The following is a 17,878-nucleotide window of genomic DNA, read 5'->3' as shown; positions in this document are numbered from 1 at the left end:
AATTTAATTTTAAAATATTTGCAAAATGTATAGAAGGGCATATACAATGTTCTTTGATGCATTGGTCCCCTTAAAAAAATTAAAATTAATGTACAAATATACATTTTTATTTTTGGCAAGTATATACTTTGCATATAATTGCATCCATTTTAACATTATTTTCCTATTTTTGCTATTAAAAATTATTTAAAAAAATCAAAGAGTTCTATCAGAACAAATATACTAAACTGTAATTTGACATAAATTGTTTCTCAAGACCCCCCTAAAGTAAATTCAAATACTGTACATATATTTAATCAAGTATTGGGTTTCAATATCAATGTGTATCCATTCATAATGAGATGGCTGTGCTGATGCAGGTCAAATTTGATTTTCATAAATGTGTGTAGATTGAATATTTATTTAAGTTTTTTACAATACCCTTGTACAATGAGTGAAGTGCTTCACCGAGAAGTGCAAATTGCTGAAAACTTTAAATTATATTCCTCTGAGATTTTGCACATGAGCAGTTATATATTGTCTGTACAAAATGGGAAATATGTCAGATTGTTCAAAATAATACAAAGTGATGTACCATCACTACATGGACCAGATTAAATGAAATTAAGAGAGAAAAACCATTTCCTCTTACAGTAAAATTTTATACAAAACAAAAAGCAGTATTAAATAATCAGTATAAATTCAAACTAGTTATGTATGGTTCAAATATAGCTACAAAATACAGTATGTGAAATATTGCTCATGGTGAAAGATCGTTCTCCTATCTAATAAACAGTACACATCTGTCAGTCTCATATGCAGTAATTATCCTGCTACTGTTTCAGGAAAGGCAGCTCACCTCAAGAGGCTCAGAAAACTGGAATTTTCTAAGGAGTAGCTTGGTATACAGTTTGCAAGCTGGCAAATATGTGATTTTCAGTTAATCTGCTGGAATTATTAAATTTAAGGTTAAACATTCAATCCACTGGTTCAAATAGGCTTAATTCCTAGACTTGGTTTCTACAGATAGGACAACATGTGGCTTCAGTTATCTTGCCTTTAAAACAAAAAAATATACTGTCAATATACTGTCAATAACTTCACTATGGGTAATAAATGTACTTAGTAATTATGGAAGTAGATTATCGGAAACAACAAGACTTTGAATTAGCCAAAATGCTGATGGGTGTGAATGCTGGAGGGGGACATGGCTACAGCCCCTTATAGTTTGCATAACTCTGGTGCACACTATTACTAAGCAGCAGTGCTCAAAGTAGGAGCATGACCTCAGCATCACAGGGGACTTGGATTCATCTACCCTGCACATGCGGGATCATTCATAGGCCCAGCCCCAGTAATTTGTAACTCCCCACATTGATGCTCTTGATGGTAATAATTTTTTTAGCAGTCAATATTAGTTCACTATTTCAAAGAGTTAATTTTAATAATAATATATTGTATTATAACATAAGTAATATAAAAGTATTTTTTTTTGGAAGTACACTGTGCATATAAATGTATTATTTCATTGTCTGGGCAATACTATGTGAATATAATGATGGCACTGAACTCATCATCTTCCCTCCTAAAAAAGTAGTCACCCTCACCAAACTCTCTATTAATGTTGACAATACCATCATCTCCCCTGTACCCCATCTCTGCTGCTTGGGTGTTACCCTTGACTTCACCCTCTACTTTTCCTACCTCATTCTCTCTCTGGGTCAATCCTGTTGGTTCCAACTATGCAACATCTCTCACATCAGGCAATTCCTCTCCCAGATTGCTACAAAACTGATTATTCATTCACTAATCATTTCTTGTCTTGACTACAGCAACCTTCTCCTCACTGTTCTCCCATGTTCCCATCTTGCCTCCTTCCAATCTGTTCTTAATGCTGCAGCTAGAGTTATATTTCCCATTTCCTATTTCCCTACAGATTCATCTTCTAACTCCTCACCCTCACATACCCTATATAACCCCACTGCTCCTTACACCTCCAACCTCATATTTTTACATACTCCCTTCTGTCCTATCTGGTTGTCCAATGACCTGTGCCTCTCCTCTACCCTGTTTACTGCATGTTTATTGATTCCAAGATCTTTCCCTTCACTGGAAGGAGCTCCCTTTCTCTTTTGGGCTCTCTATGACCTTGCATAGCTTCAAATGTGCACTGAAAACCCACCTCTTCATCAAAGTGTATTCTTTCACCACATAACCTTACAACCAAGTCACACACCCCACACTCCTACCCCATCTACATGCTCATGTCATCTGTCTGTCTCCTCTCTCAGCTAGATTGTAAGCTCCTAGGAGCATGGAGAATGGGAGGGGGAAGGAAGGAGGGCAGGAAATGGATAAAATCTCTCTGTGGTAACTGAAGAGGTCTGTAAGTGTAAAAACTAGAACATGGGCTTAGTGTCATATCACCCTATTCTTTTGAGCAGATGTGTATAATTGTTTTGTGATATGTTGTAATGTCTTGTAGTGATGTATCTTGACACTTTAGCAAAGTTTTGGTGGGTAAAAAACTAAACTAATAAAGATGTTGAGTCCGCACTGATAAATGTTACTATATAGATAATAAGAAAAAAAGAGGATAAATACCTCTAAATAACCTAATGATATGGTATATCATGCAATGTTTATTTATTTGATGACCCTTTATTGGTGGTGCTTCCAAAAAGTTTGTGTAGTACACATTCAAATCCGTTGCTATAGGTAATCAAAGACAAAAATTATCTTTTTGGGTCACTCTTGAAAATTTTTTTTTAAAAAATTATAGATATTGAATGGTGTAATGGTTAAATGAAAATTAACATTTATTAGATACCCTTTTTAAAAGGAGTGGTCATTTTATACACTCCTTCCAACAGCAGACACAGTATATCAGACTGGTAGGCAAAAACTGTAGGCAGTTTCTTAATACTGAATTCAAGAGTTCACATATAATATGTCAATATTTGTCCTTACAGCAGGTAGGCAATAACTCTGGGCAGGTTGTTGAATATACCAGTGTATCGGTGTGATTTCTACTATGTACTACTGCAGCCTTTCTTTGTACACTAAACTAGAATGGTTGTGGCAGATGGTGATTTGTGAGATGTTTCCTTTTATGGACCCTTGAAGAAAAACACAGTATCAGGGTGGTGTGGACACAATAGTGCAGATGGTAATTGTCAGGAATATCTTTACTTATACTATGGTGCTGTTGGTCCTCCTTATTCCCATTGATCTGCTTCCTTGGTACTCATAGTGTATAACTATGAGGGCTGGGGCACGCTGAAATAGGTACAGGTGCTATATTAAATTTCCTGACTTTATACTGCCTGTTATGCAGGTCCTTTATGTGTTCGAATACACCCCTCGGAGCAGGGGCTTCCTCATTTCCTGTTCTCACAGCCCTATTCTCTAGCACCAATGATAACCTTCACCTACTCATTGTCTGTTTAGCCCATAATTCCTCTCACCCCTAGCCACTTGTTTCTTCCAGTGGCACAACTAACTCCTGTTAGTCAAGCCCTCACTATGGGAGATAGGTTCCACCCTTCACCTATTACTCCTTTGCTCAAGTTGCTTCCCAGCTGTATTGTGTTCTGAGAATTGTGTTGCTAACTGTTACTTATGCTCTGTTTGTGTTTAGTTTACTGTATTGTAATGTTCTGTGTATCCTACCTACAGTTTATGTATGGCATTGCAAACCACTTATGGAGCCTTATAAATAAAATGTAATAATAACAATATTATTATTATTATTATTATTATTATTATGCAACAATATTTGTTTCATTAAGGGGGCATCCATTAAAAACTTTTGATATTTTAAGTGTTGCCAACTTTTTATAAGTAAAGTATTGGAACAATCTCCTCCACACCAGAATTATTTTTAATACAGTACATTTTGGTTTGTTGAAGCTATGGAATTTTTTTGGACACATGGTTTCTTATGCCTGCAACATAAAATGATCTCCATTAGGAAGTATTATATTTTTTCAATATGGAATGAAGACTGAAAATCTCAGACTGCTATATTTCAAGGATCAACATTGTTACAGATATATTAATAGTAAGGCTGGATACACACATAAATAGTTTCTGTCCAACCATCCAACTAGTTGATTGGTTGGAATGAAAATCTGGTAATGTATGGGAGAAAATGATAATCAGCAAGATAATTGCTTCCAAACACCGGAAAATGGATAAAAAATGTTGTTTGAGCAAATTGTTTATATTAAACATTTAAGAAACTTGTCTGAACATCCATTTTCATCTGTTTTCTGGCATTTAAGCACAAATTGCAGATCATCATTTACTCCCATACGTTACCAGACTTTCAATCCAACCAATCAACTAGTTGGCTGGTTGGACAGAAAATCTTTACATGTGTATGCAGCATAACACAGAACAGAGTAGCCCATCTGCAATTGATAAAACCTATTTCATATAATCTATCGGTATGATATGCTGTTCAGGTCATGCCAGAGATGATTTTCGCTAGTAAAAAAGTTGCTTGCTGTGAAAAGTACATTGTTTATTTAATATTTAATTATAATATTATAATTTTTGTGAAAACATTGATATAGTAAGTTGGAGCAGAGTAAGAAAAAAAGAAGGACCATTACATCATCAAGTAATAAATGGAAGTATGCTTCAGAAATCTACAAGAGGAGCAAGCAATACAAAATTGTATATATATACTATAATGCCTTTATCACCAATGTCAGGATAACTTTTGAGCCTAAAGTTCTCAAATAAATGACAACAAAATGCTTCATTGCATACTGAAAAACAATTATCTCTTCCAATGTCATGTAAATAAGAACAACAGATATTGAAAGCAAATTACAGTGTAATCGAGCTAGATAAAAAGCAGCTCTATGAGAGATAAAATCTGAATAAAATGATGAGAGCGCTACTAATACAATAAATAGGCCATACTAATTTCATCATTTCATTTTAACAATTAGTAGCGCTCTCATCATTTTATTCAGATTTTATCTCTCATAGAGCTGCTTTTTATCCATTGTGATTATACTGTAATTTGTTTTCAATATTCACACTAAGTGTATCACTGTTGATATTTAACATGACCCAGTACCAATCAATACACATTACACATCAACTACAAATAATATTGAGAATATATTTGATATAGGGCACATCCATAATGAACCACCCAGAGAAGATGAAAGGTTTTGTGCCCAATGGATTGAGGATTAACAAAAATGCAACATTTCAACCGACACAAAATAACTTTTTTGAAAAGTGGAACCTAATTATTGACTCCTGTTCCACAAAACTCATTGAATTGATAATAGAGGATAGGAAAATTGCCTTAGAAAACACCAATGAAAACACAGATATATGAAAAAAGATTTTAAGGTTTAACCAACATGGATGATTTTAAGAATTTGATGACAATGACAAACAACAAAATTTTAAAACTGGAAGACATCATAATACAAAAACAGAAAAAAAGTAGAAGAGACATGGATCAATTAACAGTTTATCAACAAAAGAAGAATGAAAAAAGAATACCCATTACATTTACTCTATCAGATACAAATTATATGAAAAAATTCCACACAGAAACAAAGAACCAATGGAATTCCAAACCACAGCAGAAATCATGCTTTCAATAACCTTACAGCAATAATAATAAAGTGCCATTAATCAAGTACACACCAGCATATACTAAAATAAATTATCTGCCATATAATCAAAAGAACTTCTCCTACAATAACCCATATAAACTCATTAAAAAATCTTATAAATCAGGTAAATAATATGCCATAAGGGAAGAAAGAGAAGAGATCAATTCACTTATACAAACCATTTCCAAAAAAAACTTGGAATCACAAGGAGATCCAACAAGCAGAAAATATTTGATGAAAAGACTCCTTTCCAATTAAATAGTACATATAATGAGGAGGAATTTTTTTTAGAGGCAACACATGGAGAAGAGAAACCACCAGATCGAAACAGGACACCATAGTACAAAAGAACAAGAACAAATGGAGGAGAAGAGGAAAAAGAGGAGGTTGTCAAACCAAAAAGAAGAACATAAGTAATGAATCAAAAACAACAATATTCAATCTAAGTGGGAGAACACTCACAAATGCCCAAACATCAATACTTGGAAAAGGACTAAAGTTTGCCCCACAATCAGGGATAAACAAATTCAATCTATATATTTATGTCCATAAATTTATTAGAAAATTAACCTTGAATAAATATTTTATCAAAGATGCATCAACAAGGACTCAAATGAATTATAATCAACAATTTAAATACACTGGATTCAAGCCTCCATCCACTTTTAATCCCATATTTTGCAAGAGTTCAGAAATCAATACATTCCAGAAGCTAATAGAACAAGAAATAGACCAAATTCCAGAAAAATTGAAGATGAAACATAATATATTAAAAGAAGAGAAAAATAATGTAAAATAATTAAAAGAAGACAAAACAATAGTCATCAAGCCAGCAGATAAAGATGGAGGAGTGGTAATAATGAAAAAAGAAAATTACAAAATTGAAGTGGAACATCTACTATCTGATACGAACTAATGAAAGATGATCCAACTGAAAATTTCTCAAAAAAGCTTGATGATTTATTGGAAGAAGGCCTGGAAATTGACATAATAGATAAAAAAGAATATGATTTTATAAAAGAAAAGAACCCCAAAATTCTGACCTTTTATTTTTTGCCAAAAATACATAAGGACATAAACCACCCACCTGGACGTCCTATAATATCCAGCATAGGATCAATTACAACAAATTTATCTAAATATACAGATCATTTCCATCAAGATTTGGTATCACAGCAAAGAAGTTACCTAAAGGACACGATCAGTATTTTGCAAATATTAGAATTTTTAAAATGGAATAAATATTATTTTTTATGTACTAGTGATGTGAAGTCATTATACACTTGTATCCCACATGATTTAGGCTGCGACCATGCCAGACACTACCTTTCTACTTTGACTGAAATTTCAAACCAACAAATTAATTTTATCATGGAAGGTATCGATTTCATCTTAAAAAATAATTATTTTTGGTACAAAAACAAATTCTTTCTTCAAAAATGCGGGACAGCCATGGGTACATCATTTGCACCAAGTTACGCAAACCTTTACGTATCTAAATGGGAAGATGAGTTTATTTGGAAGAACAATGATTTTAAAAAAAATATATGCTGGAAAAGATACATAAACAATATTTTTTTTGTATGGGATGGCTCAGAGGAAGACTTAAAGAAGTTCATAACCCATATCAACAATAACACCAAAAATTTCGAATTTACAACTACCACAGGTAAAGAAATGGTAGTCTTCTTAGACGTAGAAATTTACATAAAAAGTAATCACTTACATACAAGAACACATAAAAAAGAGGTTAATGGCAATAACACACTTCCTATTTCAAGTAATAATCACTGGAATTGGAAAAGAAATATCCCTATTGGCCAATTTAGAAGAGTGAGATGAAATTGACCGGAAAATAAAGTTTACCAAATACAAAGTATAGAGTTTAAAAGAAACATCATGGACCAAGGATGTAATGAAACAGAATTAGAAGAACATATCCAAAAAGTAAATCAACTAGAGAGAAAAGATCTAGTACAGTATAAAATGAAGGCCAATAATACCAGTTTGGAGCCCCTTTTTATCACCCAATTTAATAGTAATTTACAATTAATATAAAATATGATGGAAAAACACTGGCATATTCTCAGATAAGATCAAGTTCTTAAATCTATTATTCCAGACAAACCAAAAATAGTTTATCGTAAAGCAAAGAATATTAAACAAGAATTAGTAAGAAGTGTTTTACTACCCATGAACAACATGAATAAAAACAATACAAATAAAGGTTATCATTATTGCCTTAATTGTAAGACCTGTAAAAATTTAGATAAAACTACAAAACCTAAAAAAGAATTAAAATCAAATCAAACTGGAAAAACATACCAGATAAAAGACCATATCACTTGTGATACAGAGGGGGTAATTTACTTGTTAGAGTGCCCTTGCGGGCTCCAATATATTGGCCAGACTAAAAGAAAACTCATAATTCGATTATCCGAACACTTATATAACAACAAAAAAGGAATGACCACCCATAGTGTTTCAAATCACTTTCTAGAGGTACATAATAAAAATCCAAAAGGACTTCTGTTTTTAGCAATATAGAAGATTAACAACAAATGGAGAGGTGGAGATCAGATAAATAATTAAAAAAATGAAAGAATCCGAATGGATATTTAATATGAAGACTTTACAACCCTCCGGATTAAACATCGACTTTGAATTCAATGCATATCTGTAATTTTTAGAACACAATTTTGTATATTTTATATATTTCATATCACTCAAATTTTTCTTTCATTCATTATTATTTTTTCTTTCTCTGTATCTTTCTTCATCTTTTTAATCATTGACATACTTTTTGATAATGGCCTATCTATATATATATATATAGAAATAAAATGGCCTTTTTTACATTCGGTTACCGCTATTTTTTATTCACTTCCTGTTCTGGACTTTTGGTTTTTACTAGGAACAATAAAGTTTTTTCCTATAAATAGGAACATTTTTAGGATACAATCCATCCTTGATGAAGTGCATTTATCCCATGAAACACGTTGGAGGCTACCAGTGGAGCCCACCAGGAATTTTAGACTCAGCAGCGTCTTCCCGCACTATCACCCGCGGCATTCACAAGTGATGTCATCACTCACGACCAGTCCCGGTTGGGCAAGCTGGAATAGAACGCCGACAGTCAGCATCATTCAGGAACAGCTGCCACCTGCAAGCCGTGCAAGCGGTATCACCAGCTGCCAGCAGCAGGTAGTGGTGCGGAAAAGGAACGCTAACAACCATCATCAGCAGGGGTCACATCACCACTAGGACAACACGGACGGGACTGAGGTGCCACTTCTTTCTCAGGATAGAGGTAGGGAGAGTTAGTGTGTTGTCCTCTGCATTATGTTCTATAACATCTTAACAGGTCTCCACTGAATTCATCTCAAAAGAGCTATAAACAAACAGTTTTTGTATGTCATTTTTCTTTTATTTTCTCCTTTTTTTTCTCTCCTTCCTTTTATTTCTTGTTTCTCATAATACCTTGGTGTTTACCACAACATACTCATATTTTCACATATGTTCATTTTATATCTTTCATCATTTAATTTTAACAATTAGTAGTGCTCTCATCATTTTATTAAGAACAACAGATCATTTTGTGATCATATTGGAATGATCTCTATATGTTTTTTAAAAAACAAATTGCACCATAATATTCAGCCTGCCCTTATTGTGGTAGCTAATAGCTAGCAGGTTCACATCACTCATAGATACTTCCATAATGTCAAATTGATCAAACATTATCAAGCCCTTCATTAATATTTGTTTCTCAGCTGTAGACTTTTGCACCTACCACTGCATAAAAAGTGCATGTTAACTGCAGGCATCCAACTTGCACAACTCCAAGGCACTCCTACTTTGTAATAAAATAACATTTAACCTACCAATGCAATAAGTTACATGTTTTTAGTAGGCTAAGCAGTGTGGATTTATAAATCAAACAGAACTGAATTTGGGGTTTCCGAATAGAGTTGAGTCCTGACAGGTCCTCTTACCAAATTTTGTTCTCAAACCAAGGCAAATTGTAATTTTCCCAGAAATCTCTGATATCACCTGTTTTGGATTGCATATAAGTAAAGATGTGCGCCAACCCCTGTATTTTGCTTTTGGATCTGTAATTGATTTTGTGTTTTGGTTCTGGTTTTGAAGAACATTCCTCATGTTGTTTTGTTTTGGATCCATATTCTCTTTTCAAAAAATTATAAAAACAGCTAAAAACACATTAATTGGACCTGATTTTGTTTATATAGTATTATTAACCTTAATACCATTAATTTCCAGTCATTTCCAATTCATTTTGACCACCTCACAGCTCACAATATTATTTTCATCCAGTTTTGGCCAAAAGGTTGCACTGAGCAAACTTGCTGACTAAGCTAAGTGACAGCAGTGAATGGCACAAACATGTGGCAGTTCAACTTCCAACATGATACATCTAGGAATTAGAGTGGCACTGCAGTGGCAGGCAGGAAGGCCATGTAATGCACTATACAACACCATATTAGAAACCATGAAAGTTTATTTTTAATTTATCAAGAACTAGATCAGAGACCCATGGGAGGTGGAGAATGTATGTAGTGAAAGGCAGGGAAAAAATGATTGATTAATTTGTACATTTAATTACATTTTTGTATTCAGAAGAAAATTTATGTGGGAGGAGGGGGATCCAATGGGATGCAAGCCCAACTCAGGTAACCCTGCGATGCTCAAATTCGAAATCTGGGCAAAACATCATCATCTTGTTATTGGATTTCACAGGCTTTGAATTCGATATACTCTAAGTCCCTCAAGCTGTGATTTGGCTGCCATTTCACACAGGACTGCTGGAAAAAGAGAAGGAACTAGAAAGCCAGGGCAGAATTAATAATTAATTACAAATGGATGAACATGTCCCATGGATTGCTGCTTAATAAACTATATGACTCCATATTACAAACAAAGAATGTTTTCAGATCAGAGATTTTAGGTAAGTAGAGTATGTATGTAGTGGAAGGTAGGGAAAAGAAGTAAAGATTGATTCATTTGTAAATTTAAGTCACATTTTTGATTGAAAACAAAATTTATGAAGGAGTGGAGCAGATTACAGAGACATTTTTCCCATTCACATCAGTCCCTGCCGCAGATCTATGTTCCCTATCACATGCACACACATAAACACTAGGGCTAAGTTTTGTAGGTATCCAATTATTAACCTACCAGTATATTTTTGGAGTGTGGGAGAAAAATGTAGTACATGTAGGAGACCCCACAAGCACAGGGAGAATATACAATCTCCACACATGATTAGTGTTGATAATTTAACCATAACAGAGCAAATGAGACAAGTGGAGAGCATTGTTAAGAACAAGCAACCAATGACGTTGATTCCTCAGGATTTAAGCCTAGTAAAATTGACTAATTATTTATGGTTTGATGATACTAGTCTGCATCTGCTGAGAAGCTAAAGGAAATGGGACCTATATGCCTGGAAGAGAAGCTGGTGAAGGATGGCATTGCAAGATATTGTACAAAAGAACAGGAACACCCACATAAAGTACAGTAATATACACTACACAGCCTGTCAAACACACACAATCTTGGCAAAGCCAATAATTAAAAGTGGTGCAAATGGATTTGTCTTTGGGTTCTCTCATCCATCCTTATGTTGTATATTAAAAAGGACAATCACAGATTATCAAACTAGGAACTTTATCAACAAGAACTATCACTTTTGTGTCTGAAGTCCTTGGTTTGTTTGAGGCCCTACATAACAATTTTTTGTAAGGACTACCTCCTGATCATTAATTAGGAGGTTGGTGTTGAGGGGTGGGGAATGCACATGCTGGTCCAAACTGTGGTAGCTGATACTGGACTGCTTGCTGTTATTTCACAAATTATTACAAATTTGTTAAATAAATTGCATGAACTCACTGCAAATGATGTAACAGGGAGGATAAGCCTATATGGTTAATATCCCTACCTCTACCAACTTTGGCCTCACAAATGATACATGTGCCTTCACAAATGTTGTCAGAATTTTAATTAAAATAATTCTGCACCCAAGAGGAGGATTTCTAGTCTTATGCCCAGGCAAGAACTGCTGCCACTGGTGGCTGACTTACACAATAACAACCTGATTAGCATCAGATAGTACACAAATTCCCCCCTCATCCTTCTGTTGTACTTCCTCCACATTACCATTCCCAATTTCAATTATGCTACTAGCTAAACTCTACTGCCCGCCTCCACATTTGCACATGGTGCATAAATGGAAGGAGGATTCTCTACAAGTATAGTATCAGAAAGGTTAGCTCTTACATAGCACTTGCGGACATACTTAGAATTACCTCAAGGATTTGTGACATTTCTTAACACACTGTTTGTTCTACTGTCTTAGTGTTTTTTTAATTAGTACTGATTTTCCAGTTTTAATTTTTTTGATACCTCTTCTACACTCTGAGTGAGAAGGGCTTGCATCATCATGAGAGGCAGAAGAAGATGCCTCACTGACAGTAGTTGCAGAACCACCACTCATAAATAAAGGCCAAGGCCTTTGCCTTTCCTTGCCACTGCTTTTGGTGAATGACAGATGGCAATTTTATGTTTTCTGCACTAAACTTTTTCTTTGTTAGAGGTGTTTTTCTCTTTACTACTGTAAAATATTGTGTTTTTTATTTCAGATGCCCTGACACATTAGTAGATGACGTTGTATGACTATTATCATATTTGCCATGACTGGTGGCAGCAGCAGCAGTGCTAGTATTTGGTTACTGCTCCTGCTCTTCTCTCAACTGATCATTATACATATTGACAAATACACAGACGTAGTACAAACAATCTAAAAGTTATTTTTTAATGTTTGTCAATTTGCAGCTTAGCTCATAATGTGTGGAGACACAACGCTTTTATATGTATGTGAACAAACACACTGGGGATCAATGCACATACATAGTGCAAACAGTAGAACCTTTTTTTTACTTTTTTTTATTTGCAGCTCATCTCACACTGTATGGAGACACAGCCTTTTTATATGTACAAGAACATTTGCACTAGGGGACAATATACAGACATATAGTAGTACAAACTATAAAAACTATAGAACATTTTTTCAACGTTTTTTAAACTGCAGGTCAGCTCACACAATGTGCAGTCATAGCACTTATATGTACATGAATAAACACACTGGAGGACAGCACACAGACATAGTACAAACAAAAGAAAATGTTTTGTTTTTCTTCTTTTTTCAATTTGCAGCTTAGCTCACACTATGTGAAAACTCAGCGCTTCTATATGTATGTAAACAGACACACTGAGGGATAGTTCACAGACATAGTACAAGCAGTAAAACAATATAATTTTGTTTCTACTTTTTTCATTTAATTTGCAGGTCAGCTCACACTGTGTGCAATCAAAGTGCTTATATATACGTTAATAGATGCACTGGGAGACAGCACATATAGTACAAACAATATAAAATAAATATTTTTCTACTTTTTTTCAATTTGCAGCTCAGCTCACACTGCTTGGAGACACAGCACTTTTACATGTAAGTGAAAAAAACACACATGAGAACAGCTCACAGACAGTACATTTAATAGAAAATATTTTTTTACATGTTTTTAAATCTCAACTCAAACTGCATGTGCTTATGTATGTGAACAAACACACTGGGATACAGCACACACAGGTTGTATAAAAAACATTTTTTAAAAACTGTTTTTAACTTTTTTTTTTACTATTTCCGTATATACAACTCTGGAGTCACATTGCTTAGACACAGGGGTTCTGTGGACAAAGCACAGCACAGACTAGAGTCAGTGTGAAATGGTACTGAATAACCATGGGAGGGACTTATGTAGAATCCCAAATCAGTGAGAATCTGTCATGGGACGAGGACATTTTGCCTCACTTTGGAATCTGAGCAAGGTGGAAAAATCCAAGCTGTTGCTCAGATAGTCTCAGATCCAGGAAATTCAGGTGGGCTCAGTGTTCATAAAACCAAGCCCTCACATATCTGCATACAGGTTCCTTCTTTGTTATTTCAGGTGCCATTTTACACAGGTAAGTGAATTGAGAGGTTTGTGGGCTACTACTGTACTGCAAAAGTCACCATTAGAGTTGCAGGTGGTTGGAGTGGGTGGGAAGGGTGTAAAGGAAAGCAGGTGTATTTAATATGTGTCTTTGAGGGTCATTCATTAGCAAGCAATCTACAATACATGCCCCTAAGTTTGTTTGTCATACATTAGCAATAGCAATCTGTAATGCAGGCTCCTCCTTTTGTTTCTTTGAGCTTGAAGTATGCTGCATTTCTTACAATTGTTTTTACACAAGTGTGTATATCTACACTGCTATGGATGTTAAAATGCCCACTTTGGAAGTAATATCATAAAGGGACAGTGGCATGAATAAATATAGTTATTAAGCATGAACTTTGAACCTGTTTCACTATTTATTACCCCTCCCTATATTCTGCTTTGGTATATCCCAGAGAATTGGCTACCATGAAGTAGGAAGAACAAAACAGCAAATTACGCTTACCAATAATTGATTTTTTTAGATACTTTATGGCAGCCTATGGTATACCCTCCCTAAATTGTGTTTTCTTTTGCCAGGAACAAAATGTGAGGAGACACTCAGCATACAAGGGAGGAAGAGGAGGAATGAGCATATATACCCTAAGTGGGTGGTTCCTAGGGGAAAAAATTCCTGTCTAGAACTAGGAGGATGGGCTGTAATCCCAGAGTAATGGATGCCATGATGTGTATCTTAAAGAAATGAAATTATTGGTAAGCATAATTTGCTTTTTTCTACTAGACTTTACTCTGGCAGCAATAATCTCTACTGGCCTATGTTCTGTGATTTGCTATTTGGAGAAGTGTGTTGGTAATACATTATATTTTCTACTAGGCTTTTACTTTTAGGCTATAAGTTCTTGATTAATTAAATAATTTTGTAAGGTAATACTATTACTCTGCCAAGCCACAAAATTCATAGATTTAGTTTTACTGCAGCTTTCAAAAAGGTACTATATTGGTACCCTTCTGTATGTATCAATCCAAGAATATCCTTAAAGGAACTAATCCTTCAAAGAAAATGGAAGAACTGTTGAACTAGTTGGAAATTAATTTATTAATCTTTTATTATTAGATCAATTTAGACTATAATGGTTAATTATATAAAAACGTTTAGTAGAAGTATACATTCTAAATAAACATTATAAAAATTAAAAACACATATACTTAAATCTCACATTAAATCAATCCATAAATCCCTGGTTTTGCTGATTCATTTTGAGTTGGCCACAAATATTGATATTTAACCTCCTTATCCCTAATTTATTGGCTTGGTTGAAAATCAATAATCTAGCAAAAAATTGGTATCCATCTTACTGAGTACTTTGAAAAATGAATTATTTATTTTATTTTAATATTCTTACATAGAAGCTTGGATTGTTCCTTTTATGTATTTTAGTTATTAATATTTTGGTTATGCTTTTGATGTTTAGTCACTTATTTTCAAAGGTGATTGACTACATTCAGTATAAATACCAGACTCTCGACTGACCCTCCATACCTTGAAAGACACCCAAATGTGTGGGTAAAATATGTGTGGAACTACTGTATTTAGGACAACTGAGATTTTTCCTTTATATACACATAATGTAAGAGTTTATATGACAAATTTGTATAATTCTAGCATCTAGTCAAGTTTTTGAGGTCAGTGTCTTAGTGGCTTTGAATCAAATGGAAATACTACATGGCAATGTAGGTAAATTCTGAAATTTTCTATCAATTGGTTGCAGAATTAGCTGGCTATTCATCCTGCCTCATTTCTTGATTACTATTAATAGATTTTCTCTTTCCCTGGTGTGGAGTTTTTGTTACAGTTTTATTTTATATTTCCATGATGTAACTTTCTGACATATTTATTTCTATTGTTGGTAGAATGGCTGAAAACTGTGCACAAGCATTTTAAAATTGTAGAATTAATTCAAAAAAGTTGAATTAAATAATCTTCTTTACACACTTGTCAGCTTGAATACATATCAGTTAACAGTGTGTTATGGTTGCTTATTCTAAAACCACCTACAGAGTCAATTTTTATCTGTTTAATCCTCATCAATTATTAAATCTTAGATTCCATAAAATACTATTCTGACTATCATAATCTACATAATTATAATTGTACCCCTTTCACCACAGCTTGAATATGTAGGCATATGTAATTGTTGATTTTTGTTAACAGGACAATGTCATTAACATTATCTTTAACAAATGTTCTAGGAAAGAAATTGGTCAAGTGTTGCTCACATCATAATCATCTCTAGTAACAACCCTGTATTCTAAATTGAACAATAAATTATAAATCACATAATAAGTAGGGTTGCATCAGTGTTTATTATTGGTTATTATTGTTTTGAGTGGGTAAAAAATAAATTTCCCACAAATTTAGAATACCACAAGATGTAGTAGTTGATGGCTTTTCTTGGACACATACTGTAGGTTTTAATTCTGAGTTGGACACAGAGGTGGTGTCAGACACAGTTATCTATGGGCCTGATTCAATTGTATTCACAGCTGCAATCGCACTTGTAATTTATGTATGAAAATAGGCTCATGGCTTCAATGTTTTCCTTGCCTAGGCAAGTGCAAAGTAACTATGTATAATCAGAATAAAGATTGGAGCAAAGTACTAGATGGGTGATATTTGCCATGAACACATGCATGTCCTGGAATCAGTGGCAGTGGCATCACAAGGGGAGGTGCAGGCCACACCCAGGTGCCTCCCACTGAGGTGAGACACCAAAGTGCCAACTCCTCCTCAGTGACAGGAACTGGGTGCTGCACTGTAGCATTACATGCAACACTCAGCTCCTGACACAAAGAGCGAGCTGGCACTGGACACAGAGTCATCCCCAGAGACAGCTCGAACCTTCAGGACCCCCCGGAGTGATTACAATTGGGGTTCGACTGTGAGGCTATTCCCCCTACCCATGAGGCCACACCACTTTTTGTATCAACTTTTTATTTCCCATAAGTTGCTTCAAGACAAAGTGGAGCAGATTGGGCTGCCTCATATTTGTTACAATGTTATTTTTTATTTAGTACAGTTCTGACAGATATACTGTATAATGGTGGAGGAGACAATAGCTTGGGTGGCTGTTTCTGAGTCTGATTCTATTCTGGTATTCACACAGATGGCCAATGGCTATTAATTTGCTCATGTGTCTGAGTGGGCATGCATCTTGATTTTGTACATACAAAGTAGCAGTACCAATTTGGATGCACAGTAGTAGAAATGTAAGGGGTGTTCCTGGATGGTGACAGGGAGATAACAGGGGCAGCTGAAAAGATGAACATAGATGTTGCATCTTATAGAAGTGTCAAAGGTATGTCATGTGTGTGTGTTGCTGAATGCTGTTACATACATATCTGCTCACATATGAGGCCATACTCTGTCAAATACACCTGCCATAGGAATGGAACAACTGCAGATAATGTCACAGGTGATCTATACCTTTGTTTAAGTATCATCATAATCACAGAGTTATCAGTGAATAAACTTGGATTATACTGGCATTATTTCCTGATAAAATGATTAATTGAATATCTGTTAATTTTATATACAGTAAATCCTACATCTAAGATAATTCATATGTTCATTTATGATTATAATAGGTTATAAAAGGTTTCCTCCTGAATCATTTATTCACAAATCTCATACAGTTAAACCAGCAGAAATTACAGTGCTTTATTTTTAAACAGCAATTGTTATAAGCAATTGGATTCACATCTATTAAATCAGCATAATTTACTAGCAACTATTTAGTATAAGCTTAGTTAATTGTCTCATTACTATATTACACAACATTGATATTATGTAGTTCATTGTATTCAGTGTAAGTTTTGCTATTTTTAAGTTTGCTCTCTGTTCTTATTTACAGTAACTATAATAGAAATTAAGTTTTAAATGATCTCATGTAACCCTTTTGATGTTTATAGTACTTTAGCAACTCTTTGCATGTAATCTTTTTCCCTACCCCCTTTTGATCACAGTTATTATTGCCTGTGGGGAGCACCACTGACTAGCCAAACTAGGTACCCGCACAATGATAATCGATTGGGAGACTTTGCTCTATAAAATACACAGCCAGGCAGATTAGACACCCCTATCAATAGCATTTCTTATTTCTGATCAATTTAGCTACCTCCTGTGCAAAGACTACTTAAATCTGCTCTGTATACACAGTAATGTTGCCATAGCTTTAG

This window comes from Taudactylus pleione, unplaced genomic scaffold, assembly GCF_031769625.1.
Source record: "Taudactylus pleione unplaced genomic scaffold, aTauple2 ptg000083l, whole genome shotgun sequence".
In the NCBI taxonomy this organism is placed as follows: domain Eukaryota; kingdom Metazoa; phylum Chordata; class Amphibia; order Anura; family Myobatrachidae; genus Taudactylus; species Taudactylus pleione.
The sequence above is the reverse complement of the archived record's forward strand: the minus strand, read 5'-3'. Positions refer to the sequence as shown.